An 18,730-nucleotide genomic window follows, 5' to 3' on the forward strand; every position below is an offset into this window, starting at 1 on the left:
AAGATTTTCTATAGTTTTTCAAAGGGAATTGACATTTACAAAAGGAGAGAAGGTAGGGGTAGTTATATTACATCTAAATAAAGCAACTGTCCTAATTCCATGGAAAATTTGCATTTATCTTTTCCTTTAAAAGAACAGCTTTAAACATATGATTGAATCATCATGCTCCTGAATGAGTCATGCAGACTTACTTGGTGGACCACGCTAACAATAGGTACAACTAATGGTATGGAGGTTCTCGGTACAGGTCACTACTGGCTTGAGAACAAGATGAAGAAGCGGTGGCATATGTAAAGCCAATAATTTAATTAAAAACAACAAAAATAACAGGAAAATCTCTATACTATTTAAGGAAAATAATCCGAACCACCTACTGCCAAAGAATAGACTATTGGTGTTAATTAGGAAGTGTCATAATATCTGCTTTCAGAAGGAAACATTTCACTTCACAGATCATAGGGTGGAAAGTGTAGCATATAATATTTTAAGAATATATAAAGATCCCAGAAATTTGAGAGCAGCAGTGCTTCACAGGAACTGCACCAAGAAAGCTATCAGAAACCAAAGTCTCCCGGTCTCTCTCTGGAGATCCTAGTTTCTTGCATTTCTGCCTTTTCCTGCTGGACTACTTCATTCATCTGCCTCTCTTGCAAGGTCCCTTCTGCTTCAGTTTGCACGGGTCTCCAATTGAGGACTTCAGCCCCCTCTACACAATAGCAACTCTTCATATGTCATTGTGATGCCCCTAAGGTTAACTGCCCTAGACAGGTCTATTGCCCAATTCTAAAATCCTCAGAGATGTATCGGATTGGCTCTGTTCACATTTTTTTTTTGAGCCAGGCTGTGCAAGTCCTAAGTTTCTGCCTTGCTGAAACATGGACTTGCTGCCTTGGGCTAGATGCACATCGTTGGTCCAGTAAGCATCAGCCAGCTGGTGTGATTGCAAGGTGCATGACCAGAACACACCCACACCCATTCATTAGTGAGCAAGGACCAAAGCAGCTTGCTGTACTATTGTAAGGGGTCTAGTACAGCTTTGATAATTTTGCTTAATTGAGAAACCATTTTCATCTCAGATACTAATCAATAAACAATTCTTTCGGCCAGATGCTATAGAATGAAATATGCTTGCCATTGTGACAGTGGAAATGAACACAGAGAGAGCTGGGTGGAACACACAGAACACAGAGCAAAACACCAGGGTTGGGTGGGCCCGGAATGCATGGGCAGACAGCAGAGTTGCAGCACTAACACACGAACTAGTGCCAGATAGGATTCATCGGTTTAGGGTAAAAAAACTTACTCTGGCCAGAATGGGCATATTAAAAGACAAGGTATTGAGTGGATAGATATAAGGGGAGCACTCAGAACCAAGTAAAACTTAGGTAGCAACTAGGTAGCTTTTAGAGTCTAAATTAAAAAGACCTACTTGAGAAGTTCCTCCGAGGGCTATACAACTGAAATAAATAAGTCCAACATCTATTTTTACATTTAAATTACAATTTATAGTCAATATTATTTTGTACTAGTGGCCCGGTGCACGGATTCATGCACATTGAAAGGAAATTAATTAGAAGAAATATTTTAATATCGCTATTCGCCCTTTCTCTATAATAGAAGTGTCAGAGATGAAAAAAATAGTAAAATGTATATGAAAATAATATATTAATTGATTAATAAATAAACAATAACAACATGATATAAGAACAATAAAAACATGATATAAAAACAATGACTGATAAATTGATTAAACTTATTCTAATATCTCCCTGTATACCACATTAAGAGTAAAAACACTTTCACAGTGCTTGACTAATTTCCCTTGTGATGAGGTATTTACAACTTTAAAATTAACGTCACATGCTCTTCGAACTTGAGAGAAAGCAACATATAACTGATTATGTCCAAAACGGGTTCAGGTAGGAATATTCCTACTCTGTCTAGAGCAGCGGTTCTCAACCTGTGGGTCGCAACCCATTTGGGGGTCGAACAACCCTTTCACAGGGGTTGCCTAACACCATCGGAAAACACATATATAATTACATATTGTTTGCAGTAGCAAAATTAGTTATGAAGTAGCAACGAAAATAATTTTATGGTTGGGGGTCACCACAACATGAGGAACTGTATTAAAGGGTCGCGGCATTAGGAAGGTTGAGAACCACTGGCCTAGAGTTTGTCCTTGTGATTTATTAATAGTCATCGCAAATGCTGGCATCATGGAAAACTGTCTCTGAATTAATTTAAATGGGAAGCCAGTGTCAGACGAGGACAAATATCATGCATACATGAGTCAACGTTTATTTTTAAAGTGCCAGTGCGCGTTACTAGTATATGTACCAGCCGGTCGGTTGGTCGGAGGATTGGACAGATGGACAGATGGTCACTTAGCCTTTTATATATATACTAGAGACCTGGTGCACAAAATTTGTGCACAGGGGTGTGTGTCCCTCAGCCCAGCCTGCACCCTCTCCAATCTGGGACCCCTCAAGGGATGTCGACTGCCCGTTTAGGCCCAATCCTGGTGGGCAGTTGGCCATCCCTCTCACAATCCAGGACTGCTGGCTCCCAACCACTCACCTGCCTGTCTGCCTGATTGCCCCTAACTTCTTCTGCCTGCCAGCCTGATCAACGCCTAACTGCTCCCCTGCCAGCCCGATTGCCCCTAACTGCCCTCCCCTGCCAGGCTGGTCATCCACAACTGCCCTCCCCTGCCAGCCTGATTGCCCCAACTGCCCTCCCCTGCAGGCCTTATTGCCCACAACTGCCCTCCCTTGCTGGCCATCTTTTGGTGGCCATCTTGTGTCCACTTGGGGCGGCCATATTTGACCACATGGGGTGGCCATCTTGTGTGTTGGAGTGATGGTCAATTTGCATATTACTCTTTTATTAGATAGGATAGATTACTTTCAGGTATACAGCATAGTGATTAGATAATCATATATCCTACAAAGTGTTCCCTCCCATATTTCCAGTATCCACCTGGCACCATACATAGTTATTGCAATACTATTGACTATATTCCCTATGCTGTACTTTACATCCCCATGACTATTTTGTAACTATCGACCTGTACTTCTCAATCCCTGTACCTTTTTCACCCAGTTCCCAATCACCCTTTCCTCTCAACCATTTTTAATTTGTGTCAATTGTCAATTACTCCAATCCTCAGAATGCCAAGGATGCCCAATTAGGCTTGAGGAGAAGAAAATGCCTCTATGAACAAATTGTATCTAAAGGTAATGAGACAATTCACCCAAAATAAAACCAGCTGCTATTTATTAGGTAAAAGTTAAGGGGGAATGATTGTTGAACATGAAATAATAATACTAATGTTTATTACAGAAACTGTTTCTTGAGCAATAAGCATTAGTAGAGGCAGTTGACAGAATAATACTAGTAATAATACTCTCCAAGAATACTACTACGTCCTGGCCGGGTGACTCAGTTGGTTGGAGCGTCATCCCATATACCAAAAGGTTTCAGGTTCTATTCTTGCTCAGGGCGCATACCTGGGTTGTGGGTTTCAGCCGGGGTCGGGGCATGTAAGGGAGGCAACCAATGGATGTTTCTCTCTCTCTCTTTCTCTCTTTCTCCCTTCCTCTCTCTCTAAAAATCAGCAAAAAATACTTGGGTGAGGATTTTAAAAAAAGAATATTATTTGAAGAGCTGGTCTATAAAAGTGTAAATTTAACAAATGCAGGTAAAACTAAGCCAAATCTTCCACTGAAAATAAAGATAGTAGCTAAAATGTACATAACACTTCCTCTATTCTAGCAATCTTTCTAAACATGTCTTATTTATTAACTAATTTAATTTTCACTTCAACTCCATGAAGTTGTCAGTAAGTCCATTAGAGAGAGAAAAACAAGGCACCGAGAAGTTAAGTAGAAGATCCACGTTGGAAGCAGCCAAGCTGGGATCAGAGTCCCCACACCTGGCTCCTCTCCACACTCTACCCAAGAACCCATTGCGAGGTTCTTATGAAAGGGAAGGAAAGGAAATGTACTACAGAAAGGCGAAGGAACTAGAGAAGGGAATCAGCAGAACTGAGACAAAGCAACCGGGAAATCTACATTAGATAAAACTAGATCTCCTGACAATGTGTCAAGCTCAAGATTTTAGAGACTTTTTAGTTAAGAGAGAAACAGGAATTAACAGGAGAACCTACTGCATATTGCTTATGGTTTCTTGAATCTGGAAGTGCTAAAGTTCATTAGATAATAGATTTCTTATTCTGAATGACAAGGTCAGACTTTCCCAGCTAATCTCATCCTTATATCTTCTCAGATGAAAGCTTTCCCCACCACTGACCCCAGTAAGAGTTGTTACAAATAGTTTAGCTGGTGGCTGAGGCTTGGAGATTTTCAGTTTATGCTATTACATGAAGAAAATATTTTGTATAATTTTTTAGCCTACTTTTAAAACCATTAAACAAGGGAAATTCCTGCTAACCAGATTAATTTCATTCTGGTTTAATTCCAGGAAAAGAAGAGGATGAAGGAGTTAAGAGGGCCAGGGAGAACCTAGCTATAATGGTCTGGGTCCCTGCATTGGTTAATGTTTATATTACAGTCTTAAGAATTTCGCTTCTTTCCCTTCCTGTTTGTCTTCAAGAACAAATTAAATGGGACTCCAAATTGCAATTGTTTGTAAACAACAGAGGATTATTTGGTTGGTAGGAAAGGCTTGTCTACAATTTTAGATAAACTTTAATCCTGTCTACTAGAAATAAGCAAACATTGGTCCTAAAGCAACAAACTGACTATCTTTTTGTCTCCATCTCAGGTTTGCTGCTTATAATATGGTTACTTGTCCACTGAGTATAGACTAAACTGTGTAGAGTTAGAGAATTCCACTAACAGTACACATTTATGTGGTAAATAAAATAGAGAATTTTAGTGTGTCCTGTTTCCTGATCCTCCTTCTATATTCATACCTGAATTATTTCCTAAAAAATAAAAGAAAGGAGGCAGATCTATCCAAGGGCAAGGATAGACGGATTTCCAATGTAATTTTTCTTTACCTTCCTACCATCTCATATTTCTTAAATTAAAACAAAAACCCCACAACAATGACAAAACAAAACAAAAACCTTCATTTTCCTCCCTAGTAAGAAACACTAGCTAAAACATTAGAAAAAAAATGAGAGGCTTCAAAAATGTTACTGATTAGTTGACACCAAATTACAAACCTAATTCTATTTCTTCACTTTTTTCCTTTTAGCTGTCATTTTCTTTTCAGATTTATAGAGATACTAGAGGCCCAGTGCACAAAATTCGTGCCTCCCTTCCCACAGTTGGCCCGCCGGCCCCACCCCCTGGTCGAACTCCTGGTTGAGGGGACAATTTGCATATTAGGCTTTTATTATATAAGATAATTGGCATTTAACATTGTCTAAGCTTAAGATGTACAATGTGTTGATTTGATACACTTGTACATTATGAAATGAAATGATTACCACAGTAGGGGTGGTTAACATCTCTATCACTTCACATAATTACGTGTGTGTGTGAGTGTGTGTGTGTGTGTGTGTGTGTGTGTGTGTGGTGAGAATAATTGAGATCTACTCTCTAACAACTTTCCACCATGTTACTGTTTCTGTAAGTTTGCTTCTTTAGAATCCACAAACAAGTGAGACCATATACGGCATTTCTCTTTCTCTGTTTGACTTATTTCACTTAGCATAATGCCTTCAAGATCCATCCATATTCAAATAGCAGGATTTTCTTCTTTCTCATGGTTGAATAATATTCATATGTATATTTCACATTTTCTTCTTTTTAAATTAAATGTATTGGGGTAACATTGATTAATACATCACATTTTCTTTAGCCAGTACATCTCTAGACAGATACTGAGGTTGTTTCCATATCTTGGCTATTGTAAATAATACTGCAGTGAGCATGAGAGGGTATATATCTCTTTGAAGTCCTGATTTCATTTCATTGGGATATACACCCAGTAGTGGGCTTGCTGGATCATATACTAGTTCTATTTTTAACTTTTTGAGGAACCTCCATACTGTTTGCCATAGTGACTGTACCAATTTACATTCCCATCAGAAGTACACAAGGTCTTTCTTTTCTCCACATCCTCACCAACAACTGTTGCCTCTCGCATTTTAGATGATAGAGCCAGTGTAACAGGTGTGAAGTAATACCTCATTGTGGTTGCGATTTACATTTTTCTAATGATTAGTGATGAGCATATTTCATGTACCTGTTGGCCAGTTGGATATCTTCTTTGGATAAATATCTATTTAGTTCCTCTGTCTATGTTTTAATAAGATTGTCTTATTTTGTTTGTTTGTTTATGCTATTGGATTATATGACTTCTTCATACACTTTGGATATCAACCCCTTATCAGATATGACTTACAATTATTTTCTCCCATTAGATAAATTGCCTTTTCATTTTGTTAATTGTATCTTCTTCTGTGCAGAAAATTTTTAGCTTCATGTAGTCCCATTTGTTTATTTTTACATTTGTTGCTTGTGCTTTTGGTATCATTTCCAAAAAATCATTGGCAAGACCAATTATAAAATTTTTCTCTGTGATTTATTCTAGGGGTTTTATGGCTTCTTATGTTTAAGTCCTTAACCCATTTTGAGTTAAGTATTGTGAGTGGTGTAATATAGGGACCCAATTTCCTTGTTCTGCATGTGATTATCCAGCTTTCCCAGCACCATTTATTAAAGAGTATATTATTTCCCCATTGAGTATTTTTGGATCCCTTAACAAATATTAGTTGACTATATATACAAGGTTTAATTCTTGGTCCTCTATTCTGTTCCATTGGTCTGTGTGTCCATTTTTATGCCAGTACCATATTATTTTAATTACTATGACTTTGTAATATAGATTGAAATTGGGGAATGTTATGTCTCAAGCTTTGTTCTTCTTTGGCAAGATTGTTTTGGCTGTTTGGGATCTTTTGTGATTCTGTGTGAATAGATTGTTTATTCTATTTCTGTGAAAAATGTCATTGGAACTTTGATAAGCATTATATTGAATCTGGTGATGGGTTGGGTAACATGAGCAGATCTTTTAATCCTCACCCAAGGATATTTTTTATTGATTTTTTTGAGAGAGTGAGAGAAAGAGAGAGATAGAGATAAATCAATGTGAGAAACATTGATATACACCCTGGCCAGGGATTGAACCTGCAACCTAGGTATGTGCCCTGACTGGGAATTTAATTTGCAACCTTTTGGTATGCTGGATGACGCTCCAACTAACTGAGCAACCCGGTTAGGGCAGTATGAGCATTTTAATAATATTAATTATCCCTATCCATGACACAGGATATCTTCCATTTCTTTGTGTCTTCTTCAATTTTTTTCATCAAAGTCTTAAAATTTTCAGCTCACAGATCTTTTCACCTCCTTTATTGAAGTTATTCCTAAGTATTTTATAGTTGTTGAATGGGGTTGTGTTTTTAATTTATTTTTCAGAAATTTTGTTGTTAGCATATAGAAATGCAACTGATTCTGCATGTTGATTTTGTACCCTGAAACTTTATTTAATTTGTTGATTAGTTCTAACAGTTTTTTGGTGGAGTCTAAGATTTTCTAAATATTTGATCATACTATCTGCAAACTAAGACAGCTTTACTTCTTCCTTTCAAATATGACTGCCTTTTATTTCTTTATCTTGCCTGATCACTCTGGATGGGACTTCCACATTGAAAAGTAGGGGTGAGATTGGGTGGGCACCCTTATCTTTTCCTGACCTTAGAGGAAAAGCTTTCAAACTTTCACTGTTGAGTATGATGTTAGCTACGGGTTTCTCATATACAGTCTTCATTATGTTGAGGTAAATCCCTTCTATATCCTACTTGTTAAGAGTTGTTCTATTATCATGAAAGGGTGTTTTATTTTGTCAAATGCTTTTTATACGTCTACTCAGATAATCATAGGATTTTTGTCTTTTATTCTATTAATGTGATGTATCACCTTTATTGATCTGCATATGTTGAACCATCCTCACATCCCAGGGATAAATCTCACTTTATCATAATGTATGATCCTTTAATGTGTAATTGAAATCAGTTCGCTAACATTTCGTTGAGGATTTTTGTATCTATATTTTGTACCTATATCAGAGATATTAATCTGTAGTTTTCTTTTCTTGTAGTGTCCTTATCTGGTCTTATATTGGAGAAACACTAGCCTCAAATAATAAGTTTAGAAATGTTCCTTCCTCTTCAATTTTTGGAATAATTAGAGGAGAATTGACATTAAATCTTCTTTAAATGGGCCCTAGAGAAACCATTTGATCTTGGGCTTTTCTTTGTTGGGAAATTTTTTATTACTGATTCTACCTCCTTACTAGTAAACTGTCTGTTTAGATTTTCTATTTTTTTATGATTCAGCCTTGGTAGGTTGTATATTTTCAGGATTTATCCATTTCTTCCAGGTTATCCAATTTGTTAGTGTACAATTGTTCTTGGTAGTCTCTTATGATACTTTGTATTTCTATGGTGTCAGTTGTAATGTCTCCTCTTTCATTTTATTTTATTTTACTCATTAGGGTTAAGAAGATTTTTCTTGGCCCTAGCTATGCTGTCTTGGGGGAGGGGTGACACTGCTTCTTTTACCCTTAACAATGTATCCAAACTTGTGTGTGTGTGTTTGTTTGTTTGGTTGGTTGATTGGTTGGTTGGTTGGTTGGTTGGTTTTGCTCCCGTGGTGTGCTGTAACTTATCTGCTGGAAACTTAAACTTCCACAAAGGCTCCCTCCTCTGATTATCTTAGGCAATCACCCAGGGGTTCCCACACTGTGGCCAAAGGGTGCTGGAGCCAGTTTATGAGCCACAGCTAGATCCACAGCTGACACTAAGGTCTATAGTCCTATCACCTGACATGAGTGGGTGAGACTCCTCTCAAGTCACACGGCATATGGTGTTGGATGTCACCGCTTCCACAAGGCTCTTTTTTCCATGGATAGATGTTAAATTATCATGTGCGGTGTGTGTGTGTGTGTTTTGTGTGTTTGTTTGTTTGTTTTTTTGGGGGGGAGATGACACAAATGAAAAACATCTTATTAAGATCAGCCATGATCCAATCATCATTCTCCTTTTAGCTATTATAAGTACATCCTATATACCAGGCACAAGGCCAATCACTTTGTGATCATTATTCCAGTTAATATTCCAACAACAATTTGTTGAAGCAATTTCTATTATTATTATTTTAACAATGAGAAAACTTTAAAATGTTAAATAAATTATTACACACACCTATAAATAGAACTTGCATCCAATTCCACTTGACTTTAAAAGCATACATAATCATCATGGTGCAAACAGGCTTTCCTTTGCTTTCCAGTCTTCATTTCTCAACATTCAGCTATTATGTGCCAAGTACTACCTAGTTACTGGAGATATAAACAAGTGAGTAAGCCCATCAAAACCCCTGCCCTCATGAGGCTTACATTCTAGTAGAGAAAGCAGATAATAATCATGAGAGAATTTTTTGATTATGTAGTTCTAAGTAGCAGTCAGTACTGTGAATACTCAAACAGAATAATTAGCTAGGGAGTACCTGGCGGGAGACTAAATAATCAGCCCAGCCTCTGAGGAAAGACCTCTCTGAGAAAATAGTATTTAAGCAGAGATCTGAATGATGAGAAGGTAGCAGCTATGTAAAGGTTGGGTGTAGACTATTCTGATGATATTCTGAGGGAGGAACATGCAGGACATATTAAAGAGGTGGAGTGATTCAGTATTCCTGAACCACAGTGAACAAGTGGGAAATAAGTTAGAGAAACAGAACCTGAAGGACCTTGTAGGCCAGGGAGAGACATGCATTGCATACCCAGTGAAATGGAAAGCCATTGGAAAGTTTTAAACAAAAGAGTGGTTTGACCTAAATCATTATATATTTATTGATATAAACATAAATATTAACATGTATATGAAATTTATTTTAAAGTTTAGCAAAAATACATATCAAACATCAAGTTATGGTCACTGTTAGGAAAGGAAATGAGATTAGGAGAGAGGAATAGAGTTACCTGGAGCGATTTTTGCTTTATCTGTGTTGTTTACATCTTTTTCAATGCAAACATATTTAGGTAAGACTTGAAGAATTAAATTTAAAAAAATAAATAACTGATGGAAAACTTCTTAGGCATAATCCAGAGAAATAGGCATTATCAGACTTAGCCTAAGGTCACTTTTTTTTTTTTTCAGAAAGAGGCACAGAATCTGTACCCAAGCACAATTTCAACATCCATATGTTTAGAGTCTGAAAATCAAATGAAATCCAGAATAAAAAAAAACACAGGATGTGTTCATCTTTATATCATTCTGAATTTGTACATACAAAGAAATTATCTTTGTTAATTTGAACCACTGAAAGATCATATGAAGAAAAGAGAACCAAGACATATTCCTACATTTCTTTTGTATGATACAATTCAGAAAGAAACACAGGAGCAATTCTATTAGCAGTAACTGTTTATAGTATGCAGGTCCAAACATGAGTATCTTGCCATCAGTATTATCACATACAAGTAATAAATCTTAATTAAATCAGCAAGAGCACATGTGATTCCTGTGTTGTTGTTTTTTTCATCATACATAGACTACTTTCAGACTATATGATGTATTTTAAAAATGTATATATATACTAGAGGCCCAGTGCACGAAAATTCATGCACTTGGGGGGTCCCTCAGCCTGGCTTGCACCCTCTCACAGTCCAGGACCCCTCAGGGGATGTCTGCTTGCCACTCCTCATGGGGAGCAGGTCGAAGCTGGCAGTCAGACATCCCTCTCACAGTCCAGGAGCCCTCGGTCCTTACCTCCCACATGCTCACTGCTCCTTACTGCTCAGCTCACTGCTCCTTAGTGCTGCCTCGGAGGCAGGAGAGGCTCCTGTCACTGCACTTGCCTGGCTTCTGGCTTCTGGCTTCTGGCTTCTGGCTTCTGGCTTCTGGATGAACAGTGCTACTGACCACCAGGGTGCAGCTCCTGCGTTGAGCGTCTTCCCACTGGTGGTCAGTGCGTGTCATAGTGACTAGTCCCGTCGTTCTGTTGATTTGAATATTACCCTTTTATTATATAGGACTAGAGGCCTGGTGCATGAAATTCATGCATGGGGGGTGAGGGGTTCCCTCAGCCCGACCTGCACCCCTCTCCAATCCAGGACCCCTAGGGCAATGTCCGACATCCCTCTTGCAATCTGGGACCACTGGTTCCTAACTGCTCACCTGCCTGCCTGCCTGATCATCCCTAACCACTTTGCTTTCCTGCCTGATCGTCTCTAACCACCTCTGCCTGCCTGCCTGATCACTCCTAACTGCTCTCCCCTGCCAGCCTGATTGTCCCTAACCCCTCTGCCTGCCTGCTTGATTGCCCCCAACCACCTCTGCCTCGGCCCCCACCACCATGGCTTTGTCCAGAAGGACATCCAGAAGACGTCCAGGATATCTGGTCTAATTAGCATATTACCCTTTTAATGGTATAGATATGTATTTCAAACCCAAACAAAGGTTATGAAAACATCACCATTTAGTACATAGGTAAAACTTTAGCCCTAGATAAGAAAGAGCTGTAAACATGGTTTTGGATCTATTTTTTTTATTATTATTTATATTTAACTTGGATAGCATCAATATTATGCTAATAAAAGACAATACTGGACTGAATTTTAATTGCATGGGACCTAGTTGTCCCCATTGCAGAGAGACTGACTAGATACTTGGGAGCTAAAAAGTAGTTTTAAATTGGTAAGAATGGTCACCAATACTTTTCTAGACAACGTACCAGCTTGAGAAGGAACTCACCCCATGGAAGAAGGTAAAATTCTTAAATATGGTCCATGGGCAAAGAGGGATATTTTTAGTAGTAAATGGCGATGTATCATTTAATGTGTATTCCAATGAGTTCCCTAGGAAATTTGTACCAGATTTCTAGAATTAATAGGTTAATATTAAACCAAAAGAACACTCAAATGAAATAGCTAAGTCAAAGAATTAGGGCAGTGGAAAGCCTTCTTAAGACTATCAAGAATTCAGCAACTGTTCACCTATATATTGTGCAGGCATCATATGAGATTAAAAGAAAGAGACACAATTTTACAGGGACAAATGGTTCACATAAACAGGTTTGTCCATACTAAAACAGAAGAGAAAAATTTAATATTTTATGTGCTCCAAAGTTTTAATAGTGTAATAAAAACTTTATTAGAGTTATTGTTCATGTTTTCTTAATTGAACTAAAGGCTATGCTTACACTTAAAAAGTGATAGATAAATATTTATCAAGCACCTACTGGATATGGATACAATGCTTCAACCTAGGTATGGGGAAAACAATGATGTAAGTATTGCAAAACTAGAATAAGATACCGTCCATGCTCATTTAAACCTTAAAGTCTAAAGAAGAAAATAAGTATACAACAATTAATGTCAATGGTTATTTGTAATGAAGTACATTGAACTGAGTGCATAATTGGTCATCTTATTTATTCAGATGGTATCAGTAAAAGATTTACTGAACAGGGGCTATTTCAGTTAAAATGTTAAGGATTACTAGAACCCAAATGGATAAAGAAATAGATGGAGGGATAGAAAAGTATTTTCCAAAGAGGGAAGATTATGTTTGAAAGTTATGAGGCAGACAGAAGGGAAATATTGGAAAATGGACAGAGACCACACCTCGAGAGCATTACAAGAGATGAGGCTACTGAGGTAGGTAGTTATCAGACTAGATAGGGCCTTATAGACCATATAAGGATTTTAGATTTATCTTAAGAACAGTCAGGAGTCTCCCTGGATGGTATAATTCAGTTAATTGGAGCATTATCCTGTGCACCTAAAGGTGGCAGGCTCCATTCTGGGTCAGGGCACATACATAGGTTGTGTGTTTGATCCCTGGTCAAGGGACCTGCAGGAGGCAATCAATAGATATTTTTCTCCCACATCGCTGTTTCTCTCTTTCTCTTCCTCTCTCTAAAATTCAATAAAATTTTATAAAAGAACAATCAAGAGTCATTTGAAAGATTTTAACTAGAAAAACAGAATATAATAAGGTGTGTACTATGAAGTTACCTTGATTATTGTATGAACAATTGGAGGGGATCAGTGGTGATGTGAAAAATCAAAGAGGAGGTTTTTACAACATCCATGAGAGAAAAGATTTTTCAGCTATGGTGAAGATGCCCGGATAAAGAGAAGATTCAAGAGATTGCTAAGTAGGTGGAATGAACAGGACTGGATATGTGGATATAAGAAAGGTGATATCCACAATGTCTCACAGATTTATGGCAGAGACATATGAAACATCTCTCAGGATTCTTACTAAGAATGGGTAAAAGATTTAGGACACCCCCTGTCTGCATAGCTTTGCAATGCAGTATCTGTGAAAGTACTTTAAAAGATCATTTGTGTGGAGAACCAAGATGGTGGTGTAGGCAAATACCGGTATTCGCTGCCTTTCACAGCCACATCAAAGTTACAACTAAAATACAGAACAACCATTATTCATAACTGCCTGAAATCTGGCTGAATAGAAGTCCTACAACTAGAGAAGTAAGAAGAAAGCACATTGAGACTCGTAGGAGGGTCAGAGGTGCAGAATGGGCTGGTCCGACACCTATGTGTGGCATATTTTTAATCAGGAGGGATATCTTGGCTGAGGAGGCCTCAGGCAAGAGGCCCACACCAAGGCACATCATAATTAAAATGCCAAAGGTTAAAAACAAAGAGAAAATCTTAAAAGCAGCAAGAGAAAAGCACTTAGTTACCTATAAGGTAACTGTCAGCTGATTTCTCAACAGAAACCTTGGAGGCTAGAAGGGAGTGGCAAGAATTATTCAAAGTGATGAATATCAAGGACCTACAAGCAAGATTACTCCACCCAGCAAAAGCTAAAAGGGTTCATCACCACCAAGCCAGTATTACATGAAATGTTGAAGGGTATTCTTAAAGAAGGAGAAGGAGAGGAAAAGGAGGAGGAGGAGGAGGAGGAGGAGGAGGAAAAGGAATAAAAATGTGAACAATAAAATGACAATAAAATGACAATGAATACATATCTATCAACAATTGAACCTAAAAATCAAATAAACTAACAAGGAATCTAATGAACAAAATAAACTGATGACTAAAATAGAACCAGAAGCATGGAAACATGGAATCTCAGAGGGATGGGGGGAGGGGGCGGGAAGAAATTAACCAAAGAACTTACATGCACATATGCATTACCTATGGACACAAACAATAGGGTGGTGAAGGCCTGGGTGGGGCAGGAAATGGGTAGAGGGAGGTAATGGGGGGTAAAAAGAGGGACATCTCTAATACTCTCAACCATAAAGATTTTTTTAAAAGGATCGTTTGGGCAACATTCCACAGTCATCAGGAGAGTTTATGCCCTTTAGACAATCTCCAAGGGTTCTGAGAAACTTTACTGAGAATTAGTAAAGTGAAGAAGCTTATAATTCTGTACTTGAGAGTATTGCTCATAGATGCCTTCTAGGAATGCTGAGTGAAGTAGCTATAAGAATACTGGGAAGCTCAAAGAATACTGGTAAGCTTAGGGCAAGAGTGTTTTATCACAATCCTTTGCTATTCCTGGGGAAGAAGAAGATATTCTCTCTAAAAGTGCCCAACAGATGATGCCAATTATCTACCTGTAGGCTTAGAATTTCAGAAATTCTGAATCAGCCTGTGACAAATAATTTGATCTACTCTCCTAATGATTAGTAACAGAAAATTTCAAGAGTTAGTAAAAGTGGGATATGATTCAGGCATCTGATTTAGCTCATGTGTATATAGAATTACAATTAACCATGTGCATTTTTATATGCATGTAAATACATATTGCATAATAATGTATTGCATAATAAATGCATAATTGTATATATGTACAGAAAGAGAGAGTTAAAAATGCTTACATAGTATGTCTATATAGTATGTCTGAGCTTCTTTGTTACATAATCTCCTTCCACCACCACCACCACTTGTTAGTTGGATGATCACTCATTATTTTGTAGGCTCCTCCTTAGAGATACTTGTAAAGAGAATTCTTACGCCTCTAGGAGTTATCTTTTGTCCAATAGTTAATCTTTTAATAAGACCAATTTAGGTGTAATATAAATGGTAATGCCTAGCATTCTATTTGCTGCACAATTCTGAACTTGCTCAGAGATTACCTATGAGCAGGCTGGCTTTACCCATGGGCAGAATTGTTTAGGAGACACTTTGTATGGTTCCAGAACCATAGAGAAGACTCATTTGACCTTTGTTAAATGATCTGAGAAGAGAGTTAAGATTTGTCAGCCCTTAAGATGGCCTGCTGTATAAAAGGACTGTACTAGACACAGTGACTAATCTTAAATCTACCTGAGGGATTGAGGGGTAAAAAGCATAAAAAAAAACAGGACTGTATTTTCAAAAGGGCAAATCAGCATATAACAGGACAATGGGTATGACTGACCATCACCACAGTGACTTTGAACATCACCTTTGAGTGACATGCATTAGTAGATGTGAAAAACAATATTAATATTCCATTTTAATTTCTTGGGTTGTGTGTCTATTTTCTTTTTTCCACAGATTCACATTGCCACTATTTGGTTTAATTTCATTTGCCACTGTTGAGTAGCCTGCCATTTGGAATGAGCTTGCATTCCATCTGTTGTAAATGGAGGATGTGCAAGTGGCATTATTCCATATTTTCTTAAAGATTTAAGGTGCCACTAGCTTTCAACTACTAAAGGGATCTTTGCCAGGATCCTACCTGATGCCAATTTTCATTCAATATCCATAAATGTTCATTAATACAATTGTGCACAGATTTTTAAGTGTCAAACATGCCAAAAGAGGTATTTTTTTTTTACTTTTCTATGCCCATATTTAAACATGTTACATAAATATGTCCACACCTAAATCTGTCCTATCTTGTTGACTCGCTTTTAAAATTCACACCCTGTCTTGTATAAATGCAACCCAACCATGAAAGTAATTTGTTCATGAGTCATAACCTTACAAGCATTGAAGTAATTGTAAAAGCATCTCTTGTTAGTTTCCAATTAGGGTATTAAGTTTGATAACATGCTGTATTAGATTTTAGAAAAAAAGTCATAGTTTTATTCCTTAATGCTCAATAACACTTAATCATAAACACATACAAAGACAAAGCTGTATATATATATAAAGATATATATATATATATATATATCCCCCCCCCCCCTTTTAACACCTATAAAAATAATTAGTTTTCCTGGGTGTATCGTGGCATATAATGGCATTTTTAAAAGAATATTACAGAAAAGAATATGTAATCTGAACAGGTACCTATAGGCATGCTGCAATATGATGAATGTCTGTTTATTCAATTAACATAATATTTTAAGTGAAGTCCACATCTTCAATATCAGAAAAGGTTTACCTGCTGTATAACTATGAATTTGAACCAAAAATGCTTTAGAGTTCATCAACATTCTCTGTATCTAGCAGTGATTCAGAGAAGGTGAAATTTAATTGCAAGAGAATTACAAAGGCAAATAAGTGCACCCTATTCAACAAGATCTGAGGGTATCCTTCTAGTTCACAAATTGGGAAGATAATGAATGGATTTCTCCTAGAAATGTTTGTACTAGGCTACATTCTGGCAAGGAATACATTATCTGCCAAAAACTTTCCTAATAAAGCAGGGTCTCAAGCCAACTGGTGAATCTCTTGGTAACAGAAGTCGCTCCTCTTCCAGTGTTAATTATCTCATTTAATGATGCCTCCTCTCACTCACTTGCCCTACACTGAATGTCTTTCATACCTGTTAAAGCTATTTCCTGTTCTCCAACCTCACCAATGTTTTCTACATTGGGTTTCTTGGCATTTCCTATCATTTATTGAAATATCTTTTAATTAATCTACTAGTTTCCAGCTTAATCCCCTTTCCATTCATTCTCTACACATTCAAACACACATCTCTCATTATGCCATTCTTGCTTAACATATTCTAATAATCTCAATAACTCCAGGATTCCAGGGTGATATTTCTATTTATTAGTTCAAGGACTACTAACCTGCACTTTTTTAAAGCTCATTTTCCATTATCATGTCCTACACTCAGATACCCTCTGCTTTAACCTCTCTAAAAAGTCTCTGCTCTCCCATTCAGGGCCCTTTGCTGAGAATGTCATTCAAAAGTTAACTCAAGTGTTTTCTTTTTGCTAAAGATTTCTCAGGAAGCATGCACTTCAGTAATGTGGGATGTGGTAAAAAAGCTTGCTCTGAAGAGCAGCTGGTGTTTGGAAGTGCTGGGATCAAGTTCTAATTCTCTTCTAGCTGTGTGGTCCAGAAAAAAAAGAGTTGGTCCCCCAAAATAACAGTCAAACATATTCATCCTCATTAAGTGGATGCTGCCACCAGGGAACATGATGAGTAGTTGATGCCTGAGCACCTGTGGCCCTTCATACGCTGGCTATAACATTTTGAGAGATAATTGACATATAACATTGTATAAGTTTAAGGCATACAAAATGTTGATTTGATATATTTATATATTGCAATATAGTGTTAGCTGACACCTCTATTATTTCACATTTATTTTTTTAATTTTGTGTTGAGAACATTTACAATTCAGTCTCTTAGCAACTGTGAAGTATATAATATAGTATTGTATTGTAGTCACAATGCTGTGCATTAGATCTTTAGAATCTACAAGTTTGTACTTTTGGACTAATATGTAATTAATATTTTACAAGAAGCCAAGAATAGCCAATAGGAAAAGGATAGCCTCTTTAATAAATGGTGTTGGGAAAATTATATAAACACATGTAGAAAATTTAAATTGATTGGACCTCTACCTCACACAACTCACACACACACACACACACACACACACACACACGGACTTGAAATAAAACCCCTAGAATAAAATATTAAGAATATATCCTTGCAATTGGCTTTGGCAATTATTTTTCAAATATAAGCATAAGCAACAAAAGCAAAAATGAACAAGTAAGACTACATTAAACTAAAGAAACTAAAGAGCTTCTACACAATAAAAGAAACAATCAACAAAATGAAAAGGCAACCTATATAATGGAAGAAAATATTTGCAAACCATATATTTGAAAAGGGGTGAAAATCCAAAATATTTACAGAACTCATAGAGCTCAATAACAAAAAAATGAACAATCCAATATTAAAAATAAATGGTCAGAGAAATTGAATAGACAATTCTCTGAAGTGAATAACCAGATAGATAGCCAATATATATATGAAAATATTCTCAACATGACTAATCATCAGAGAAGTCCCAATCAAAACTACAAGGAGATATCACCTCATATCTTGCTGTGACAATATGCAAGCTTGTTGGCTTGTCATCTTTCAGAACTTTGCCTATAATATACACTCCAGTCATACATGGACTGTGATTTTTCTCTACTCCCTCCTAGAAATTCTGGATCCCTACAAATTACCTCCAGCACTTCCTGCCTGCTGTTTCTATTTGGCTAGGTGATTCAATCTCTGAACTGGACTGGCCTTTAAATACACACACACACACACACACACACACACACACACACATACAGCTGACTCTTGAACAATACGGGTTCAAACCATATGGGTCCACTTATACATTGATTTTTTTTTCAATAAACACAGTCCACCCTTCATATCTGCACATTTAGCATCTGCAGATTCAACAACTATAGATATAAAACAGTATTTTTCACATTCCCAAATGTGGATTCCCAACAGCAGATTGAAA

Source organism: Myotis lucifugus, unplaced genomic scaffold, assembly GCF_000147115.1.
Source record: "Myotis lucifugus unplaced genomic scaffold, Myoluc2.0 scaffold_24, whole genome shotgun sequence".
Taxonomy (NCBI): domain Eukaryota; kingdom Metazoa; phylum Chordata; class Mammalia; order Chiroptera; family Vespertilionidae; genus Myotis; species Myotis lucifugus.